Below are 19,529 nucleotides of genomic sequence, written 5' to 3' on the forward strand. Positions count from 1 at the left end.
GCGTAGATTGGAGGCAGTAATGTCTTGTAAAAGTGTGGACATTTTTCCATGTCGCAGCACGGCAGATATTTTCTAGAGTCACACCAGCAAACAATGCTCTAGACGCTGCTACTGTTCTCGTGGAATGGGTCTCGGGTTTCCTCAACAAAGGCTTGCGAGCCTTGTCATTGCAGAAAAGTATTGTAGATGCTATCTGTGAGAAGTTGGCCTGATATATAGTGCTCACTATTCTAGTGATCACTGTGTATCATACCAAACAACCCTTATTGATGATTGGTTGTAAGTCAACCTTATAGACCAGCTACCCTAGTAGCATGGACAAGAGCAGTCTTTAAGCTAAACTCTAGAGGGCGTGTTAAGCCAGCTGTTTTACCATCACATTTACCCCTTGAACACCAAGTGAAAGGACACCACACAAGTTGTTATGAAAATAAAGGATATTTATTTATAACAAGACTACCCTGGCTCTTTATGAGTCAGGGAGCTAAGCACAATACAAAACTCTTATGAAAATACTTCAAGTTGCACAATTTACACAACTGCCCGAGGGGCGCGAAAAACCATATACACTAAAAGTGGAATGCGAAATGCTAGCAGGTAAGTAACCAGATCCAGAGGCTTCAGGATCGCTAGGACTACACTACTGAACTCTAAGGTTAGGAGCAGGAGGCCTAGGGAGATCGGGTGCAGAGTGTGCACTCTCACGCGGAATGCGGGAAGAAGTCTATGGATGCTAGCGTTTCTAAAGTTACTGTTTCCGGACGAATCCGACCAGCTAGACTGAAAACGAAAAAGGATCTGGACACTTAGCTAGTAATCCTACGTTGGAGCACCGGAATGCTCGGGTTACCTAGCCCAGGGGCTGCGGCTGCATAGGGTTCAAAAGACGTCGGGAATCCTCGTTGAAGTCTATGGAGCTTGAAAGAAGGCGTTGCTGGCAGGCGACCAGTGGAGGGATCCAAGCCTGGATCGATGATGGAGATGACCTGAAAGCAGAGGGGACTCAGTTCTTAATCACTAGCCAGTGATTGTGTGGGCACCAGGATGGCACCGGAGGAGGTCACCTCGGCCAGGTGAGTGGGCGACGCTGGACTCTGCTGTCCCTTGGACCAGGAGGCGCTGTCGGCGACCAGGCTGGCGGGGCGAGCTGTCCCACGAAGGTGTCTGCTGTCGGCGATGCTGGGACCAGGATTGGAGCAACAAGCCTTGGCAGAGGCAAGCCCACGCGTTGGAGTCAAGATGGCGTCTGGAGTGGACCAGGAGGGTCCGGGGCGCTCCTCTGTTGGAGGGGAGCAAGGGCCAGTCTGGAGCAAGCAGACCAGCGGTGAAAACGTCGTGGTGCGTCGTCAGGAGGGCCACTAGCCAACGGCAAGTGACCGGACAACGCGGTGAGCAGCAAAGAGCAGAAGGGCCCCCACGGAGTTCTCGTGGATGCTGGGGGGGGCTGGACTTCGGTGCTGGGGCTGCTCAGGGTTAGGGCTTCTCAAACCCCAAAAAGCACTCACTCGAGGATCCCTCGGCGGTCGTGCTGGATAAGCGTCGTGCAGTTTCAGAAGATGGCCGGTCCCGCAGGTCTCGTCACACCCACGAATCTCAGCTGGGCTGATGATGCAGGTAGAGGTCAGAGGTGGCAGGGAATCCGGGTCTCGTCGAGCTGGTCAGTCTTGATCCGGAGGACGGACATGCAGCAAACCGCAAGCGCTTAGGTGGTGCCTGCTGGTGCAGGGTGGCTACTCCTTAGCCACAAGGGAGAGTCTTCAGAACAGTCAAGAGTTCCTTTCGTGGAAAGTAGTTCAAGATTTTAGAATTATCTAATTTGGGAAGGGGGCCCGCTCCTACCTTTATCCTAAGAAAAGGGGCTGGCCTGTGACTAGGTCCGCCCCTGACAGGAAACCCTTTGTCCAAGCTCTCCTCGCTGGAAGGACTCCCAGCAGCAGGAGGTCAGACTTGTGTCTGTGGTGGCAGCATCCATTTTGTGATGCTGAGGCGTGAGTTAACTTTAACCGGGGTTCACAGTTACATACATGTCGTGTCCCTCTAGAAGGGTGGAATGCTAACCCCGTCGCCAGAATTGGCGAGGGGTTAGTATTCCAATTCGTATGACACCTTACTCGACATGCTTGGATAATGCGATACCAAAGTTAGCAAATAACCGCAAGGATTATAATGCACTTAAGAGTATATGGTACGCGTTATCCTGGAACAGCTATTAGGACTTGGTTCCGCAAGCTGCAGACGGGCTCAGCTCATGCCAGAGCACCATCTCACATAATTCCAAGCACTCTGCCTTCAGGATTGATAAGGCCTGCCATAGGAGTGACTGATAGGAATTCATGTGTCCATTTTAGGGTTAGATATAGGAATACTATATCTAAAGCAAAGGGTGATTACACCACCTTGCCCCAGCCGTCGTGCAGCCAGTTGTGTCAGATTTGGGTGGCCAGTCAGGGGTGGCATAATACATGCTGCAGCCCTTGGTTGGCCCTGGGTACACCTATGCCCTGGATACCTAAGGTATGCTGATACAGGGACTGATAAGGTGGCCCAGTTCCAATTAGTAGATGCACCTAAGGTACATGTGTGTCAATTTAGAGAGAGAACAGCTAGGCTGTGGGTCTGATTAGCAGGCCCACAGCCAGGGAAAGTTGTAAACCAATGAAGCAAAAAGCAAAAATCTGGGGTGATCATAGGATTGCAGACCCTACTCTCCTACACTATCCATCTGGCAATGGTGGACTTTGTAACCGCCTTTCCCAGGGTAGTCTGGCCATAAGCCACGAACAATTGATCGGACTTTCTAAGGTTCTTTGTTTTTAGAAGATAGAATTTAAGACATCTCTTGATATCGAGAGAATGTAAGGCTCGTTCCACTGGAGTAGATGGATTAGGAAAGAAAGTTTTTAACGTCACTGGTTCATTAAGATGAAACTGTGAAGACACCTTGGGGATAAATGTTGGATTAGTTCGGAGGTGCACGTAGTCTTGAGTGAAGTGTAGAAAAGGTTCCTTTACAGTAAACGCCTGAATTTCACTCACTCGTCGAGCTGATGTTAAAGCCAGAAGTAAAGCAACCTTCCAGGTAAGGAATTTGAGGTCAGCCTTGTGAATGGGTTCGAATGGATGCTTCATTAATTGCATTAAGACTGTGTTGAGTTCCCATTCCGGTGGCGGAAGTCTGACTGGAGGAAACTCTCGGAATAGTCCTTTCATAAACTGCTTAACCTCTTCAGTGCCCATGACGAGATAGTCTCGTCATGGAGCACGGTTGCGCTGTGCCCGTGACGAGACTATCTCGTCATGAACCCCGCCCGCTAATGTAACGCCCGGCACAGGGCGGGGAAAGGGCGTGGCACTGAAGGGGTTAATTAAAGAGGATCAACAAAGAGAAGGGCCATGAGCACCCCTTCTGAATCTGGAAAGTGCAGCTAAGTGGACTTTGACTGAAGGGAAAGAAAGTCCAGATCTTGCCAGGTGTAACAAATAAGGGCGGATCTGTTCTGCAGGAGCGTCCACCGGGTGCATCTGGTTTGCTTCACACCAGCAGCAAAACCGTTTCCATTTTAGACGGTAAGTTTTTATCGTGCTGTGGGCTCGTGATTTCGTTAATATATCCCTACAGTCTTGAGGGATATCCAAGTCCTTAAACTCTAAGAAGTCAGGAGCCATGCGTGTAAATGTAGGGACTGAGGGTCCGGGTGGAGAACCTGACCTCTGTTCCTTGACAGCATTGTGGGCGTCGGGAGAAGACGGATCGGCTGGTCCTGTGATAGCAATAGGAGCTCCTGAAACCAGTATTGGCGTAACCATCTGGGTGCAATCAAGATGAGACGACAGCCCTCCAACTTCATCTTGCGTATGACCTTCGGAATTAGGGGTATCGGGGGAAAAGCGTAAGCACAAATCCCCGACCATCGCATGGACAGGGCATTCCCCCTTGAGCCCTGTTGAGGGTATCTGCTGGCATAGAAGCGGCATTTCTTGTTCTCCTTTGTGGCGAACAAATCCAGCGGTGGTGTTCCCCAAGCTCTGAATACTCTGAGCACTTGAGCCTGCTCTAGCTCCCATTCGTGGCAATCTGATTGGGATCTGCTGAGCGTGTCCGCTAATGTATTGCAGAGACCTCTGACATGTTCTGCTCTGAGGGTTATGTTGTGGAGTGTGACCCATTCCCACAACTCCTGAGCTTCCGTGGACAGAGTTGCTGATCTTGTTCCTCCTTGTTTGTTCGCGTAGAACATGCTGGTGGTATTGTCGGTTCGAATCAGAACCGAAGAACCTGCAATCCTTGGAAGGAAAGCTTGCAGAGACAGGAAAATTGCTCGCAATTCCAGACTGTTGATGTGTTTGTTTTTGTACTCTGGAGACCACTTCCCCTGTATCTGTAACTCTTGGAGATGACCTCCCCATCCTTCCATGGAAGCGTCGGTAGTGAGGACATTCTGGAATCTTCTGAATGAAAGTGAGCCCTTCTGATAAGTTGGGAATGTGGGACTACCAACTTAGAGCGCTCTTCATGCCTGAAGTGACTCTGATGTCGTCGAAAGAGCCCATAGCCTGCTGCCACTGAAGGTGTAACTCCTCCTGCAAGGGTCGCATCCGGAGCCGCGCCAGAGGGACGAGGTGTATTGCAGAGGAGCACATTCCTAGGAGCGACGCGAACATCCGGACAGAAACTGACTTTCTTTTGGAAATCCGGATTGCTAAGTTTTGCAGACGAACCTGCCGTTCGTGAGATAAGAATGCCTTGCAGCGGACGGTATCTAACAGAGCTCCCAGAAAAGGAAGGATCTGCCTTGGGTGTAATTGAGATTTGCTCCGGTTGATCGTAAGCCCCAGAGAGTGGAACAGACGAAGAGATGTCACGGCAGTCTTGACTGATCTTTCTGAAGGACCCTTTATTAACCAGTCGTCTAAATACGGAAAGACTTGGATTCCTTGGGATCGCAACACTGCTGCCACTGGAGCTAGGCACTTCGTAAACGTAACGGGAGCACTTTGAACTGGTAATGGGCGCCAGCCACTGTGAAGCGAAGATACTTGCGATGCTTCGGATGTATTGGGATGTGAAAGTAAGCGTCTTCCATATCTAAAGAAGCTAGAAAATCTCCCTCGTTGAGGCAACTTAGAATTTCTGCCAGAGTGACCATGCGAAACCCCTGCTTCTTGAGGAATCTGTTCAGATTGCGAAGGTCTAAGATTGGGTGCCACTCCCCTGATTTCTTCTTGATGAGAAAGAAGCGGGAATAGAAACCCTTCCCCTTTTTGAAGTGTAGGAACCTTCTCGATTGCGTTCTTGAGGAGCATCATTAAAGCTTCTTTGAATAGTAAGTGAAGACGAGGGGGAGGGGGTCCCTTGGGTGGTGTGTTGGGTGGCTTGGTGACAAACTCTAAGGTATGACCGTTGTGAAATAGGTCCAGAACCCACTGGTCAGACGTAATTTCTTGCCACTTGCTCACAAAAGTTGAAATTTTCGCACCCACAGGGAGGGGAATAGGAGTGGAAGGCGCCCTGCAGAAATCATTGCTTCCGTGAGGTGTCTCTTCCCTGATTCTGCGATCTTTTTCGTCCACCTTGACGAGAGAAACCAGACGTGTTGGTCTGTCTGTAGGAAGACTGATAAGATTGTCGATACTGAGGCTGGTACCTATTCTGTTGGGTATGATAATTCCCTCTGGATGAAAATCCACGGCCTCTTGCTCCTCTGAAGGTACCTCTTTTGTATTGCAAGGAGCCCAATGATCTTGCAGTATCAGTATCGGTTTTAATTGCTTGGAGTGCGTCATCTATATGTTTTCCAAACAATGATTCGCCATCATAGGCCATGTCCAATATTTTTGTCTGGACTTCTGGCCTGAACGTGGTAGCCTTAAGCCAACCCTGGCGCCTGAGAACCGCAGCCCCAGCCAACTGGCGAAAGTTAGTATTCACAATTTCCAGAGCGCAGTCGATAGTCTCTGAGGCTGCACGCTCACCCTCCAACAAAATCTTTCGGGCATCTTGTCTGTTGTCCTCTGGGATGAGGTCGATAAAGCTTGCCATTTCTGACCACATTTGGCGGTCATAACGCCCTATTATCGCTAGGGAGTTGGCTGCCCTGATGGAAGCAGCTGCCATAGTTGAACATTTTTTCCCAATTAGATCCAGTCGGCATCCTTCCCTATCCGGTGGTGTAGTGACCGGTGCTGCCGGATTCTTAGACTTTTGTTGGGCTGCCTGAGATATAACAGAGTCTGGACGCGGTTGGCCAATGAAACAGGAGGGACTGTTGGCTGGAGCACGGTATTTTTTGTCAATCCGTGGAAGCACCGCTGGCACTGATGATGGGTTTTTCATGATTTTAACTCCTTCCTTCCAAATATAGTCAATGATAGGGATAGCTCTCGTAACCTTTCCTGACTCTTCTTTAAAGTCATGCAGAAAACAGTCTGACTGCTCAATGGTTACCGGCAAGTGGAACCTGGTCGCAGCACGCTGCATAAGTTTATGGAACCCCCCTACATCTTCCGGGGGCGAATCAGATGGTAGAGGGATAGGTGGCGAAGGCATTGGGATTATATAAGAATCCCAAGGGTCTGCTGGGTCTGGCAGCTCGCCCTCTTGGAATTCCTCCTCCGAGGTTGAATCTTGACCTTGACGCGGGTCCTGTGGAGGATCAGGCAGTTGAGGCATTGGGGCTGGATCCTCAGGCACAGGCAATGGGTCCGGCTGTGGCGCAGTCTGCGGAACCTGTGGAACGATTGGCTGCGGTGGAAAACGCTGCTTATAATCTGCAAGCATGGCTTGCAGGTCTTGAATTAACGTAGGAGGCAGATGTGACATCTCGCTCCGACAAGGTTGTTTGTAGCAAGGTCTATGATGCGGAACGACTATGTCTTCCTGATAGTAATGCCCTTGATAATTATCTTCTTCCTCATCATCATCGTCCTCCTGACATTTGATGTGCAGCTCCGAAGGATGGCGAGCAATCCCAAAGGGCCCTTCGTCCTCGTCATCCTCATAATCTTCATCCTCACACTGCACATATGTTTCCAGGAGATGCGAGGGAGTAAGCGGTGATATGTCACTACATTCCTGCCTCTGAAAAGACTTTAGTTGAAAAGTCCTGGTGGAAATTGGAGTGGAATGAGCGGGCGCCATTTCCTTTGATGTGATTAGGCTTGTAGAGTCCATCGTCGACGAGGTCGTCGTCGACGGGGCTGTGGTAGACGGGATAGTCGACGGGATCGTCGACGGGACCGTCGACGGGATCTTCGTCGTCGACGATGTCTTCGTCGACGACGATGGAATCTTCGTCGACGAGCTCGACAGGCTTTTAAGTGGCGGAATCGTCGTCGACGGTACTGCTGCCTTCGTCGACGAGGACTTCGTCGAAGACACCTCGGGCTTTTTTGTGAGGATAGTAATCCTCGTAGACAGAATAGGAGAGGTAATTGCCGTCGTCGTGATGGTGTCCATCATTGAAGAAGCAGACGAGGAGACAGAAACCGAAGATTGAGAGAAAGCCAGAGATTTTGAAAGGCTTTTACTCACAGTTTGTGTCGTAGCCTTGACTGCAGAATCCTGAGGAGAGTGCGCTTCAGAAGTAGAATGATGAGATTTCTGACGCTTCTTCCCTTCACTGGAAGAGCTGTCCTGCGATCTAGCTCTCTTGCTAGAAGTAGAGGCTCTGTCATCCTCCTCAGCCGAAGAGGATTTAAGCCACAAAAGCACTCTCGCCTCCCTATCCCTAAGAGTTTTTGTAGGGAAGGTGCGGCAAATCTTGCAATCTCTTGCCTCATGTTTAGGGTAGAGGCAGTAGATGCAGTCCACATGTTGATCATCAACATGGACTCTCTTCTTGGCGCAGGTCTTGCAGGACTTAAACAAAGCCTTCTTGTCTGACATGCTGAAGCAAGTTGAAACAAAACTGAGTGGCACTCAGGGAGACTCCCTTCCACACGACGTGCGGTGAAAATCTGAGGAGAACGGTCTCTGCTGAGAGGGTTCTAGAAGGGTGCTGGTGTCTGATTGGTTGTTACCAAATTCTTGGCTCCTTTTGCTTAAGGAGGTAGATAGGCTGCTAAGATATAGGCTCTTGGCCTTTTCTTTGGACCTACTACTACTACTAACATTTTGGCACTACTTTTTTATTTACCGGGGACTCCCGCCTCGGCAACGGGGAATGATTCAGGCATGTGAATCTATGAAAGATACCCCAATACTGGATAACAATGTAATACTCTATTAGACATTGGTCAAGAGAAGCATCTCTGCTGACGGGAACAACTTCTGGCACCTTTGGTCTCATCTGCTTCTCCCTCCTCCGAGTCTTAGTCACTGGGGTGCAGGCCTAGTGACAATCTGACTCGCCATCAACTGTTTACTCACAGTAAATGAACTAAACCTTTAGTAGTGAGTGTGGATCTCTATAGGAGAAAATGGTAACTGAAAGTGCACAAGTTCTATCCCATCTATGCAGACAGGAATGAAAATCCCTTACAGACTCTTACTCATCCTGTTCTCTGTATCACAATGAAATAAGAGTCTGTGGCTTTCAAAGCATCAACAACTTCTCAACGGGACTCCCTACTGTGTAAAAACAGCAACATCATTAAAATGAACTGCAAGCAGCAGGTTTAGAAGCAGCTGGCGGAAGGAACAGGTTTGCAGAACAGTTCCTCTACCCAGGTTCAGTGTTACCAAGGGTAGGCGAGGAAAGGTTGCAGGTATCACCAGATGTGCCCCGTTTGAGTCAAAGATAGATAGATAGATAATCTTTATTCGGATAAAAAGATATCCATAAAAGCACAATTCATCACTACCAATATCAATTACAGTGCAAGTTTTAAAACATATGAATATACAATATCAACTAATACAAATACAAGATTCCAATAGTAAAATCACGATAAAAGGTTGGATGGGCCTGTAAAAACTAACAGCATTACTGACAAGGTACAAGGTACAGAATCACAATATATTACAAATAAAGTGCAATGACGTACAATAAGTCAGACAGTGATAAGCAGCAAGATACAGATATAGTTTAACTAAAGCCCCATTTTCAGATCTAACAGTACTGGCAGCATTGTCTAGATATTTATTTACGGGCAGTATTAATAGCCATTTTAAAAGCAAAGATAGGCGATGCATTACGCTAGGGAGTGTTACAAGATTTGTAGCACTTTAAGGTTTGTTCATGGAGGCACGTGAACGAACCGCAGCTTGTAAAAACGTGCTTGCTCGAAAAATCAAATCATCACTTCCTAGCCGTAAAATTTCCAGATAGGCTAATTTAAAGTCAGAAATGGCCCGTGCCTAAAGATAGGGGGTTAAATACTGTTTTGTATATCTGGCATAAAATTTACAAAAAGTAAAAAAATTTAACAATGTTTGTTTGCTACCAGTGCCACATGGGCAACACAGTTGATCAAGGTTACTGTTAAAACCTAGCGGGAAGCAAAGTGAATATTTAATGCTGCCGTCCCTGAGGCGGAATAGTAAACTTCTTCTCCATTTCCCTATGTTCTTCCTAAGATATTTCTGTGGCATGTGTTGCGTGCTTGATACCTCCAGAAGGGGCATGTACCTAATGATCGATTATTTATGGCGCTCATTGTTCTGTCTTTCTTTGTAATACTGATCGTACAACAACCCCCTGAGTGATTTTATACTTGTGCCTTCCAGAACTAATGGACATAGAAAAATATGCTCCAACTTCACACTGGCTAAACTATTTTTAACTGCGGCAAGCCAGGGTATGCTGCCGTCCTTGTCGCATTTAAGGCAATCTATAATTATCTGTCTTCTTAAGATCGCGGCGGGATTCTGCCATATTTTTAGCCAGAATATGGCCGGCCTAGACCTAATAAAATCCTCCACATAATGTAGGTTCAATTCCCTGTGGCATACATAAGTTGGAGATGAAATTTGAGCGCAAAGGATTTTTCTACAAAATCTATTCTCCTCGGTTTGAATCCCGCTACAATTTACATACCCCCAAACTTCGGTGCCATAGGTGGCCGTTGATACACATTGCGATTTGTATATCTGAGTTAAAGGTATCACCACCTCTGCTTCTTTTGGCTGCCGGAGGCTAATTATAGAATTAACCGCTTTAGAAAGTTTGCTTCTGCTATGGACTACATGGGCATGCCAAGAGCCTGTTTCTGAGAAAACTAGGCCCAAATAAGGAAAAGTGCTTGTGCGTGTTAGGGATTCACTACCTGAGGTTATAAAATTAATGCAGTGTTTTTTCGGCCCGCACATCATTATATATGATTTTTTAAAATTAGTGCAAAGATCCAGCTCGGCCATAAAAGACACGAATCCCGTGACTAAAGGGCGGAGTGCATTGGGGGTGCGGCCCATAAGGACCGCATCATCTGCATATAAAAGGAGTAATTTGCCATTAATTTTCGGTACGTCATGGGTCAATATAGACAGGGAATTATGTAGTTCATTTATATAAAGAATAAAAAGTAGAGGGGCTAGAATACAACCTTGTCTAACCCCTCTACCAATAGCGATGTCCCCAGAGACCTCTGCATCATTACTTATCCTCTCCCGTGCCTTCAAATCCCCGTGCAAATGCACCAAAAAATGAACCAAAGCCTCATCTAATCCATAATTTAATAAAATCTCCCATAAACGTGATCTATTGACAAAATCGAAGGCTGAGGTTAAATCCAAAAAAACCCAAATAAAGTGGAACCTTTTTGGCAATCGTATATTTGACCAGGATAAGATTGAGGTTCAGGCACTGCTCAACAGTTCCGACATTACTTCTGAAGCCCAGCTGACAATGATTTAAAATTTGGTTGTCTTCTGCCCAATTCCTAATCTTGTTGAAGACAACCCTGCCCAAGATCTTCAAGGTATTGTCTATCAAGGAAATTGGGCGGTAGCAGCTGGGATTGGATCTGTCACCCTTTTTAAAAATAGGCACGATGATACTAGTCGGCAAGTGCTCGGAATAGCCGTGTTGGACAGATTGTTAAAAACGTTACATAAAAGGGGAGCCCAAAAATCTGGTTCATATTTTATAAGGTCAATTGGTAGCCAATCCGGGCCTGGGGCTTTATTCCCTGTGCTTTGATTTATGGCGTCCTCGACTTCAATTACGGTCATAGCAACCTTTAAAACTGGGGGACAGGTTCAAGTGTTAGAGATCGTTGTGGGGGCTGTGTAGATTCTGGCGAAGTGTTCCTCCCATAGCTCACTAGATATATTACAGCTTATGGAAGTGAGATTTGAATCCATGGACCTCATGGCTTTGACTTCTTTCCAGAATCCAGCTACATCCTTAAGTGAGGCAGCGCTGGCAAGGTTATCCCAGCGTTCGCTCAATATCTCTTCTGAGCGTAGTTTGGTTACTTTCTTGTAGCAAGCTCTCAATGATCTGACTCGGGTTATATCCCTGGGTGAAGCCGCTAATGCTTCACGCAGTTCTCTATTTGCCCGCGAGCATATGCCATCAAACCATCTGGGATTCTTTCTTGAATTGATAACAGGTCTTGAGATAATATTTTTAATGCCAGCGCATAGACCACTGAAAGCCTCAATGATCTCTGTATCCGAAATACTGCTTGATAAGCACGTCTCTACCAATAAGGGAAATGATATTATCATGGGTGCAAATAGTGCTTTGTTCTCTATTCCTTTCCAAATCACTCTAAGTTTATCGGTTGAAGCCTCCAAATGTTTGGCCCCTATTTCCCTTTGAGTGATAGATTTAGAAAGGAATCTAAAAGTTGTTAAAATTGGGTTATGGTCGCCTTGGCTAGTACATAAAACCTCGGCCTTCACTAAAAAGTTTACCAATGAGGATGATATAAAAACATAATCTATGATAGATGAGCAGCCACGACCTCTATAGGTAGGCAGTGGGCCCTTATTTAAATCAACGCCTGCCTTTTCCATTACATTAATTAAGTCACAGGAAGATATATAGTTGCAAAGTTCCTCCCCTCTTTTGCATTGGTTGGCCCTGACCAGGGCAGTGATTATGTTATCAGAGCCACTGTGCAATCGTGCATTGAAATCACCGCCTAGGCAGATTCCGTCAAGTTTGCCATACCTCTGCTCGTCTTCTAATTTATCAATGAATTCAAACAAATTGCTAAAATTACTGTTTGGTAGTGATGTAAAATCATTATTATAAAAATTAATTAAACATATTGTTACCCCCTGTGACTAAACCGTGGCTTGAAAGTTCTCATTATTTGTCGCCAGAGGTTTGATACTACCCCCAGCTGAGATCTTTATCCATGTTGATAACCCCCCACATGGGCGGCCTGTTTTGGGGCTAGGTACAATACTATTATAACATGCAAATCCTTCAAGAAACAATCCATTTGTGCACCATGTCTCCTGGAAGATCAAAATATCATAATTGCCAACCATATCAACCCATTCCTTAGAATTCAGTTTAGATCTCAGTCCTGCGATGTTCCAGCTTAGCACATTTAGATTACGATCTAAAGGTGTGGGTTCGATAGAAACCGGGCAGACTGTTGGGGGTTCCACTAACTCAGGTGCGGTGATCAAGAGTTGGTTCGGTAGTCAATCCTGGCTATCCAGGCTAGAAAGAACAGTAAATCGGTTCTGTGTGGTGTATGACGAAATGGAAGGAATGCATGTGCCCAGGTTCTGTGTGGTGTGTGTCGGGGTAGTAAGGTTCCGGGTGCCCAAAGGAGGTTTATAGAAAAAGCCCAAGGGTAGTAAGTGTATGGAGGTTGCGACGGTGTTATGATGCATTTGTGCTTTTAATAGCCATTTCACCAAGGAGGGGAGTCTGAAATCCACGACTATACAGTCGCCTCTGATGCTCTTATCTGAGGGCCCTACCCATCCTACACGTCGCACCATTAAATTTTCGTTGGCGTTCGCCATTCCTTGACCCTTATGCTTAGATAACCAATCAATACTCTTGTTTTTTAGTTGTTCCCAAGACTCAGATTGGTCATTCTTCAAGGGAGGAGCGCCAGCTAAGATTACGACATAGGGGCAGGCTTCGGGTGGTAAGTGAAGGACATTTACAGATGGATTCTTAACCGGGTTTTCATGAGTGGGGGTGGCGTTCGGAGCAGTTGCCGTGCTTGTAAGGGCAGGATCCAACGGGACAGAGGTGGCTAGTGCTAAATTTCAAGATACGCCCTTGCTAATGGGCCTGTTGCCCAATGCTACGTTTGACAGTGGCATCAAGCTAGGAAAAGATTTGGGGAAAGAACTACTATTAGGATTGCCACACTTATCGCATGCAGTATTAGTGACAGGAAGCATGCAATCGCCAATCTCATTTGGTGTACCCTGATCGATTGCCTCCATTGAATTGAAGTGCTGTTCCTCCCTAGTTTTGTCAGCAATAGTGGCAACTTTTTTATAGGTAGCCGGTTTCCTAACCAGGTTTTCCAGTCTGTCCAGACGTTTGAAAAGAGCATTAAATTGTTTATGTATCAAGTTTTTTAAACAGTCATAAACAGAGTCCTCTGTGATGTCGATTAAGGTGTCGCCCGACCTTTCACGAGTGCCAAAAGCGAGTATGTGCTCAGTTTGAGTGTGAATGGAGCTGACTGCTGCTTCTGTCGTGATCAGGTCTATAGTACTGACATTTGTTTGCTCTATAGGGCTCACAGTCACAGCAGAAGGTCCTCGTCACCATAAGCTCAGAGGTGTGGGTTGAGTATTTAAACAGGGTGGCTGTTTCCTCTTGCTACTAGTGGGTATTGACGTGCCTCTCTTCCTTTTTCCCCCCACTACTTTGGTGACCGGGGCCAGGTTTCCGATACTGGCATTGACTTGAAGCCGTGGTTCACAATCAGAAGTTTCCACATCGACCTTGTCGGTCTCATAGGCCACAGGCAACGATTCCCGATTACTCGGTGATATAATTATTTATTTCTTTATTTAGGAGCTTATTAAGCGCACTAATACCCGAGGGTGTCCTGGCGTTGGGTGATAGTGGGAGAGGGGCAGTTGGATTAGACCGTTCTAATCCTTCAGGCCGATGTAGTAGGGGTACCGGGTGGCCCATAGAAAGTCTCTTTTCAGTTAGTGTCCACACTTCTGACCCCGACCACACAAGCTGGTGCGCGAGGCGTCTCCCGCGAAGCGGGAGGCGCGAGGAGTTGATGTAGCCTCCGGCCGTCAGGAGGTGGGGCTGCCGGTCAGCTTCAGACCCCGCTGCTCACTGGGGCTTGTAGTCCACACTTCTGCCCCCGACCACACAAGCTGGTGAGCGATGCCTCAAAGAGAAACCATCATTGGCAAAGCCAATAGGTTTCGCCTATGCAAGATCTATTAGCTTTGTCAGTTTTTTTAGATATGTTGCACATCAGCGTGGATTGCTGTTCAACATGGCTTAAAGTAATGGGAAAATGTGCTAGGGTGAGCTCAGCATGGACTGCATTATAGAGCTTTTTTGCATTTTAGCCATGCCTGCGCTGCTGTGCAATGTCAAAAAAAGGCACGCAGGGAAGCACATGGGAGAAGGGAGTAAAGCGTGGTAAAGCAACACGAGGGAGGTTCGGGGGAGGAAGGGAACACAGACAACAAACAGCTAGGAGGGCAATCAGCACGAGGAAAGGATGGGGGAGGGAGACAGACTGCAGACACATGTACTCTTATAGAGTGCATGGCAAACAGTAAAATAAGGACGACACTGGCTGTAGACAGGAAGCTGTATTAGGTCCATGATTTAACAGCAGGTTCAGCAACTGAAGCCCCAGGAGGATGTTGAATGCAAGTAGGGGGCGCAGACCAATAAGAAGAAAGGAAACAAGAGTGACGTGGAAGCCAATCAATGGTAAGAAATAGTAAGTAGTGTGTGGGCTCTAAGATGGTTTTAAGCTTTTTTGGTATTAACAAAAGATTTCACTGACATCGCATTTGCCGTCTCAGGCGAAACCTAATAAGAACAGTAACTAGGACTCATCGAGAGAGAAAGAAGTCGTAATAAATGGAAACATATGCCCGTAGTGGTAAAGAATTTCTGCAGCTATTTACATGTCTAGACGTGTTTCAATACTAACATAATGTGAAAATCAGGAGTGAGGGTTGAATTAGCAAACAGAATGAAGTAAGTAAAAAAAGTCAAGTATTTCAATAAACAAATTTGGTACATTATGAAGTGAAAAACAAATAGAAAATATCTGAAACAAATGCAGTTTTCCAAATTACGCAGACCACATAGGTACTGGCACAGTTTTTCACCAGCAATTGCACACCGTAACACGTGCAGTATGATAAACTGCTGCAAGGGGACAATGCAAAAAAACATGTTATATCAATTATTTGGTCCAAACGTCAATTCAGAATTTCACTACTATAATTTATGTAATCAGGACCATTTATTTTACCGTTTTACATTTAGGGTGTTAAAGTTTTTATTTTTTTAATGAGCAAGCCAGGAACCTGTAACTCCTTCATATTCTCCATATATCAATTAAGGAAAATGCTACTTACCAGTATGCATCTGTTCTTGGCATGTAGAGCTGCAGAATGACATACTTGTGCACAGATCGCCATCTGGTGTTGGGCTCGGATGTTTTACAGTTTGTTGTTGTCTTGGAAGAAGTCATTGTAGTCACGAGATAGGCGACTCCTCCCTTGGACGATACTGCGCATGGGCATTGACTCCATCCTCAGATTGTTTTTCACCATGGAGGGAAATTATGGAGTTTGTAAGAAACAGAAAAGATGTCCATGTGTAATGTATTTAAGTAAGATGACACTGGAACAGATAGAGGCACCGGGGAGGCGGGTGGGTGTATGTCATTCTGCAGCTCTACATGCCAAGAACAGATGCATACTGGTAAGTAGCATTTTCTGTTCGAGGCATATGAGCTGCAGAATACATACTTGTGCATAGACTGTATAGCAGTGTTCTCCCCTAGCGGTGGTCACCTGTATCTGTTGCAGTGGTCTGAAAAAGTGTTTTAAGAACAGCCTGGCCTACAGAAGCCTGTTTTGCCTGCACGGCTACACAGTAGTGTTTTGTGAAGGTGTGTGGCGTAGACCACGTTGCTGCCTTACAAATGTCATCCAAGGGAATGTTCCCTAAAAATGCCATGGAAGCCCCTACTCTGCATGTTGAGTGTGCTCTAGGGGGAATTGTTAATGTGTGTTTTGCTTTCTGGTAGCATATTTGAATACATTTGACTATCCACCTGGCAATTCCAGCTTTGGAGATGGGGTATCCTTTATGAGGTGGCGAGAAAGCTACAAACAGTTGGTTTGTTTTTCTAATGGGTTTAGTTCTGTCAATGTAATAAAGTATAGCTCTTTTGACATCTAGTGTGTGAAGAGCTCTTTCTGCTGCAGAATCTGGTTTTGGGGAAAAAACGGGCAATTCCACAGATTGATTAAGATGGAAAGCAGAAATCACCTTAGGAAGGAATTTTGGTTTTGTTCTAAGAACCACCTTTTTATGCTGTATTTTTAAGAATGGTTCTTGTATGGTTAAAGCCTGGATCTCACTTACTCTTCTGAGAGAGGTGATTGGGACTAGGAAAGCTACTTTCCATGTAAGGAACTGCAATTCGCATTTGTGTGAAGGTTCAACTGGGGGACCCATGAGCCTAGTAAGGACAATGTTTAAATTCCACACTGGAGAGGGTGGGATTGTGGGTGGAATTATCCTTTTAAGGCCTTCCATGAACGCTTTTGATAGCAGGCACCCTAAACAATAACAAATGTTGTCTGTTATGTAGGTAAGCGGCAAGGGCAGCAAGATGTAGTCTTATGGAAGTGTATGCTAGATTACATCTTTGTACATGCAGTAAATAGCAAATAATGTTTTGAATTGAAGCATCTAGTGGGTCAATTTTGTTGTTATTGCAGTAAATGACAAATCTTTTCCACTGGCTGCATAGCAAGCTCTAGTAGTAGGGCGTCTAGCTTCCTTAAGAATGTTCATACAATCCGGTGGGAGGTTGAAGTCACCGAACTCAAGGACTTCAGGAGCCAGATTGCCAGGTTCAGTTGAGCTGGATCTGGATGTCTTATCTCTTCATGGTTCTGTGTGAGAAGCTTTGGGGAGAGTTGTAGTTTTTGGTGTGGAACTACTGAGAGTTTCAAGAGAGTGTTGAGAACCATTGTTGTCGGGACCATGTTGGAGCAACCAGGATCATCTTGAGAGACTGTTTGAGTTTGCGCACTACTAATGGAATGAGCTGGAGTGGCGGAAAAGCGTACGCAAATTTGCCCAAACAGTTCATCCATATCGCATTGCCCTTGGACAATGGGTGTGGATACCTGGTGGCAAAGGTTGGGCAGTTTACATTTGAGTGTGTGGCAAACAGAGCTATGTCTGGGTGGCTCCACATGTGAAAAAATGGAAGAAGAACTTGAGGATGACGTTCCCTTTCGTTTATCTGGTGTGTCCGACGACTGAGCAGATCCACAATCTGATTGTGTACCCTTGGAAGATGTTCTGCTAGAAGGTATATCCTTTGGAGGATGGCCCAGCTCCATATATTTTGCGCTAGTTCAGAAAGCTGCAAAGAACGTGATCCCTCTTGTTTTTGTATATAATACATTGCTGTCATATTGTCTGTGCGGCCAAGGACAGTCCTGTTGATAAGATGTGTTTGGAATGAGTTTAACGCTAGAAAGATTGCCAGTAATTCGAGGTGCTTGATGTGGAGCAGTTTTTGTTGAGGGGTCCACCCTGAATTGTATGGTTTAGGAGATGGGCTCCCCAGCCGGTGAGTGATGCATCCGCCGTTAGCACTATCTGTGGAACTGGGTCTAGGAACGGCCACCCTTTGGAAAGGTTTTGTGTGTTTCACCACTGCAGAGAGCGATGTGTGCGGCTGTCCACCAACACCAGATCTGAAAGTTGACCTTGAGCCTGGTTCCATTGACGTGCTAAGCATTCTTGTAAAGGGCGCATCTGAAGTCTTGCATGAGGGTTTACATACTGGCTATCCTGACTGGATTGGGGTATGCAAGGGCTTTGGCAGAGTCTATTGCGGCTCCTAGATACTGATGTATGTTGGACGGCTGGAGATGTGATTTGGTGAGGTTGATCGTGAACCCAAAGTTGTGGAGCAGATGAATTGTTTGTTGAGAGTGGTGAACACACTGACTGTATGACTTGGCTTTTATTAGCCAGTCGTCCAGGTATGGAAACGCATGAATTTGTTGTCTGCGCAAGTGGGAGGCTACTACCGCCAGACACTTTGTGAAGACTCTGGGTGCTGTGGTCACTCCGAATGGGAGGACCTTGAATTGATAGTGCTGACTGTCCACTACAAACCTTCGATATTTCCTGTGAGCAGAGTGTGTAGGAATATGGAAGTAGGCGTCCTTGAGATCTAGAGTGGCAAGGAAGTCGCCTTGTTGGAGCAGTGGGAGGACCTGTTGAAGAGTGATCATGTGAAAATTATCTGATTGTATGTAGATATTGAGAGGTCTGAGAATACCGTCCTTTTTTGGGATGAGAAAGTAAAGGGAGTAAACCCCTGTGCCTTGATGCTGGAGGGGAACTGGTTCTATTGCATGCTTTTGAAGAGGTGAGAGAACTTCCTGTTTGAGGAGCGTTAGATGTTCCATGGACATTGGACGTTGTTTGGGCGGTATAGGTTGGGGAGTTGTGGTAAGTTCCAGGCAGTAACCATACTGGATAATTTGTCTTATCCACATGTCTGTAGTGATGGAGTTCCAGAACGGTAGGAACTGTGATAGTGTTCCTCTGACCGGAGTGGAATGGTCTGGAGGGAGCGGAGGGAAGTCATTGTTTGGTAGTAGGGGAGGTTTGGTTGTTGTACCTCAACCTCTCCCCTTGTTATTGTTTACACTGTACCCTCCCTTAAAATGTCCCTTGTTGGGAGAGGTTTGTATGAGACTCTTGTAGGAGGAGGTAGTGTCTGTGCTAATGTTTTTGGATTCGCCCCTATAAAAGGAGCGACGAAAGGAACCTTGTGGTGTCTGAGATTGTAATGCTCCCATAGATTGTGCAGTGTCTGTGTCTTTTTTTATTTTTTCTAGAGCTGTGTCCACAGCTGGGCCAAAGAGGTGTTCTTGATCGAACAGCTGATTTAAGATAGTTGTTTGCACTTCCTGTTTAAAACCAGAAATGCCCAACCATGCATGTCTAGGAAGTAAGACACTGGTGTTAATAGATGTGGTGTCTGCTGCATCGAGGGCCCATTTGATGGATGCATTTGCAATTAACTTGCCCTCTTGAACCAAATCATTGGCTTTAGCTTTGTATTGGTGAGGTAGATGTTGAATAAGATCATCTAGCTCATCGTAGTGAGCTGTGTCGTATCTGGCAGCAATGCTTGTGCATTAGCAATTCTCCAGTGATTGGCTGCTTGGGAGGCAACTCGTTTACCTGATGCATCCAGCAGTTTAGACTCTTTGTCTGGGGGTGGAGCATCACCAGAGGTTCGGGAATTAGCACGTTTTCTTGCATTGGAGACCACTAAAATATAAAGAGAGTTGTCCTTTAACGTAGACTGGGTTGTTAAGGGCCGGCTTATACTTTTTATCAATTCGAGGATTGAGAATCCTGGTCCAGACAGGGTCTTTAAATATTTCT

General features: G+C 46.2%; 1 protein-coding gene across 1 annotated transcript in view; it reads right to left on the reverse strand.

Moving 5' to 3' along the window:
* The window catches only part of RHPN1 (rhophilin Rho GTPase binding protein 1), a 444,327-nt gene that overhangs the window by 149,146 nt on the left and 275,652 nt on the right, over positions 1 to 19,529 (reverse strand). The window lies entirely within an intron of this gene.

This window comes from Triturus cristatus, chromosome 5_1, assembly GCF_964204655.1.
Source record: "Triturus cristatus chromosome 5_1, aTriCri1.1, whole genome shotgun sequence".
Lineage (NCBI taxonomy): Eukaryota > Metazoa > Chordata > Amphibia > Caudata > Salamandridae > Triturus > Triturus cristatus.